This window comes from Mixophyes fleayi, chromosome 11, assembly GCF_038048845.1.
Source record: "Mixophyes fleayi isolate aMixFle1 chromosome 11, aMixFle1.hap1, whole genome shotgun sequence".
NCBI lineage: Eukaryota > Metazoa > Chordata > Amphibia > Anura > Limnodynastidae > Mixophyes > Mixophyes fleayi.
The window spans coordinates 9,161,512-9,165,757 of record NC_134412.1 but is presented as its reverse complement, the minus strand read 5'-3'; the positions used below and the strand labels follow the sequence as shown (position 1 = coordinate 9,165,757).

The following is a 4,246-nucleotide window of genomic DNA, read 5'->3' as shown; positions in this document are numbered from 1 at the left end:
ATGGATTTACCAAGGTGCAAAGTTTCTCCTTTTTCTACTTTGCTCTCCTTAATGACAAAGGCCCGTAGTATGTATGAGACTATCATAGAGAGAATATCACCTCAGAGACTGTCAAACTGACGCTGTAGCAAAACCATCTCTACATCGTGCCCAAATATATAATGTACAGCATAGTGTAACAACTTTAACTTTAATTTCAATTATGTATAAACCTGCTTCTTTGTTAAACCAGAATTGTTTATTGAATAGTCAAATACGCTGTCATGTGATCCTCTGACACCAACATCATGTGACAGGGTAGCTGTAGGAGAGCAGCGTGGTTAAACTTACATTGTGAAGTCATGAGATTGTGTTAGGTTATGTATGGCGCTTAGATTGAAAAAGTGGAAATGAGGGTTTTCCCAGGGAAGAAACACAATCAAAGCTGTAGAGATGAGGGCACCCACGACTATGGCGGCAATGTTGAGGTTCCTGGCGTGACGGGAATACTCTGTTGCCAAGTTGAAGTCCCTGAGGCGCAGAGAGACACGTGTCTGGAAGCAAAAGATAAAGATATTTTAACATTTTGTTTCTTACCATCATATACAGCACATAAATCTTTATTCTGTATACTGCCCTGCCTGCAACTTCAGTGCATCTAATTGACAATGAACAGAGCAAATCATTTTGGCTTTGCACCGGTGCGCCTATAAGATTTTCACCGCGAGCATCAAGATGAGTGTTGGGTATAGGTGTGCGGAGAGGCGGAGCTATCTCAAGAAGCGCACTACGCAAATCTGCAAACATCGAAAGTCCGTCTTTCTACAAAGCCAGAACCATTCCTTTCATTCTTCTGTTTAGCCCAATGGCTGGAATTAGTTGAATCTTTGTTTTACTTTAGACAAAATGAGCCTTAGATAAAAATACGCCCACGGAGTGCGAGGGGGGGGGGGGGGCTTGGCCGCGTAAATCTAATCATTGTAGCTACATGCAGCGGGAGGTGGGGCCATCCGCTGTAAATTACCCTCCCACTTCACTAGTGAATTGTGGGAGGTTACACTGCTCTATAAGGATCCCAGGAGAACTCCTAGAAATTCGGGAGCCTCCCACACACTCCACGAGAGTAGGTAGCTATGAAATAGGCTTATGTTCTGAAGTGCTATTGAAAGGCGGTGGTGTGGTATAATACACATTACATTATTTTTTTGCCTAATTTAAGTGTTGACAGTACGACATAAAACCAGAGCAGACCAGTTTGTATCATGGAAATGTGTTAATTATTACCATATATAATGCATATGTGCCCACAGAGTTAACAACTTTCAGTTTAATAAAATGACATGCTAGAATAAAGAGAGAAAACACATCTTCCAACATTTTAAAAAGCAAATTTGGAACAAAATAAGCCCCTATCCGATCTGCCAAACCACACCCCAACCTGTCCAAATCCACTCACATTCCTCCTAAGCCACGCCTGCTTTCAGATAGGCCACGCCTCTTCTGTGTCTGATAATCGTGAGAGTTCCATCAAAATCAAAACTGTTGGGAGGAATATAGATGTAGATGTTGCCTATAGCAACCAATCAGAATCTAGCTATCATTTATTTAGGATATTCTACAAAATGACAGCTAGAATCTGATTGGTTGCTATAGGCAACATCTCCACTTTTTCAAACCCGCAGTTTAGTAAATATACCCCTAGCGCTCATTTATCTAGTACATTCTGGAAAATGATAGCTACAATCTGATTGGTTGGTATGGACAATACCGCCACTTTAACACTCTATCTGATTAATATTTTGGTCAAGTAGTAAAATCAGCAGCAAATTGCATCACTGAAAGTTTAATCATTGCTACCAAAAGAAAGCGGCACTGGGAGGAAGATCCACATACTAATACAAGATCCCTAAAACATGTATTTGGTGTAAGATCTTTTTTTTTTTTTAAGATTTTTTAAATGAAACATAAACATAAAAGGAATTGTGGGACATCACGCAATTACCTTAGCAAGGTCTCCTATTATATATCCATAAATTACAGATTTATTGTTAGCATTCAAGGTGAATAATTATGCAACCATTCAGTTATACAGAATATAGGCAGGGTGAGATTCAGCTGCTATGGCCAGACTGGTCATGTGACTGACCTGCAGGATATTAAGCTGCTGTGATGTCACTCAGGTTGGGTATAAATGTTGGCGTTTGGCTCAGACAGTTATCAGTTCCCTGGGTGAAAGCATGTAATGTATGTATAGGGCTTGATATATTTCCTTTATATGTTTTGTATATGTACTGGTTATTTCCTATGCCTTCAAGACTTGACATCACTGAATATGCTAAACTTGTTTCATATGTGGTAAATGAAGTAGATTAGCTAAAAATTACAAAATATATGAATATAAAGCAAGTTTATCAAACTGTTCAGCTTAAATATCATCAGAAATCCTCTTATGTATTGTATATATATGTATTAGCTATTTCTTTGCTATCTGTAAAATATATTTACAGTAGAGTAAGTTCTTTATTCCTAAATATATGAAAATAATAATACATTTAGTATAAATATTGCTCACACATTTTGGGATACCTCTGACAGTGTAATTTAATGCTGCCACCATCTGAGAGAGAGACTTTCAAATTCTTCTGCTTAATTAAGATGAACTTTTCCACTGGTTATGAATTACATTTGGAGTGACGGCAATCAGGCTGATTTAAGAGATGAGGGGGTGTATATACTAAGGTGCAATTCCGTTAAGCCAGTGATTTTCGTCATTTCTTTTTATAACGTCAGTTTTATTAAAGACAAAAGCCGATGTTCTTTGTCTTTAATAAAATTGCCATAGTAAAAAACAACAGCAAAGACCCGAGAAACGTCAGCTAGAATCTGATTGGTTGCTATAGGCAACATCCCCACTTTTTCCAACCCGCAGCTTAGTAAATCTAGCCCTTAGTATCTAAACTCCTATATATTTACTAAACTGTGGGTTTGAATAAGTGGAGATGTTGCCTATAGCAACCAATCAGATTCTAGCTGTTATTTATTTAGTGCATTCTACAAAATGACAGCAGGAATCTGATTGGTTGCTATAGGCAACATCTCCACTTATTCAAACCCACAGTTTAGTAAATATATAGGAGTTTAGATACTAAGGGCTAGATTTACTAAGCTGCGGGTTGGAAAAAGTGGGGATGTTGCCTATAGCAACCAATCAGATTCCAGCTTTCATTTATTTAGTGCACTCTACAAAATGACAGCAGGAATCTGATTGGTTGCTATAGGCAACATCTCCACTGTTTCAAACCCGCAGTTTAGTAAATCCAGCCCCTAGACGTTAAAAATGCTGCAAAACTTTGCTCAACATGTTTAGTGTTAAATGCAGCCATGTCTGCAACATGTAATGTTTGAGATTAATCCTGTGATACGTTCCCCAACATGCTACAAGCCCGCAGCTCACATCCTGCATTATAAGATCCAATGTCTCGTACCTTGAGGGAGAAGATGAGGGCAGCCAGGCCGATGGGTAGACAGCAGCACAACAGGCTGAAAATGGATAGGCCCAGGTAGTCATGGGGACGTGGAGCCATTTGGTTATGGAGAACAACCGTGTGGTAAATTGGCCTGGTCTCAGGCCCATTGAATGTCGGATTTGGTTGTGAGAGGACCTGGTATGGAGGTGGCGGGTCAGAGGTGTAGGGTGGGGCCCTAGGCGGACGTACGGACTCGCTCATTTCCACAGTTTCCCAACTTCCGTCGGTCTTTATCACTTAGCGATTGCAGCTTCCTGACCCTGCTGTGCTCTTTTTATCGTTTACCCTATCGTTACAGATTACCAGACGACCCTTTTTTGCTGCTTTGTGTGTAACTGATCCCTTTCTGACTTCCTAACGATCAAAGCCCGCGTGGATAGCCCATCTACGGCCCGTCCAGCATGCGGCCATTGCTGCCATATTCAAACATCAGAGTTCTAATCAGTTAGGCTGGGACTGTTGGTGCTCCCTCAGCGTCAAACCGAGGCCAGGACTGGTGTTATAGGGAGGGCGATGTTGTTTATAAAGAGGGTGACCCCTAATAGAAGTATTACATCCTAATGCACTTTTGTGCTGAGAATATACCTGATGGTTAATGAGAGTGGCGTTATAAAGAGTACTGAGAGAGTACCGTACCCGGCCACATCAGTTTATAAAGCATCCCAGCCTCCACGATTGTAACTTTACCTAGAAAGGATTGTCAAAACATTTATTATAATCTTTAGATATTTTTAATGTGC

General features: G+C 40.3%; 1 long non-coding RNA gene across 1 annotated transcript; it reads right to left on the bottom strand.

Moving 5' to 3' along the window:
* Nucleotides 1–216: 216 nt before the first annotated feature.
* On the bottom strand, nt 217–3,986 carry LOC142106996 (uncharacterized). Its single transcript, XR_012679838.1, has 2 exons — nt 3,465–3,986; nt 217–533 (listed from the first exon to the last, which is right to left on the bottom strand). It is a non-coding gene; the product is annotated as an uncharacterized LOC142106996 (long non-coding RNA).
* Between the last annotated feature and the right edge of the window lie 260 nt (nt 3,987–4,246).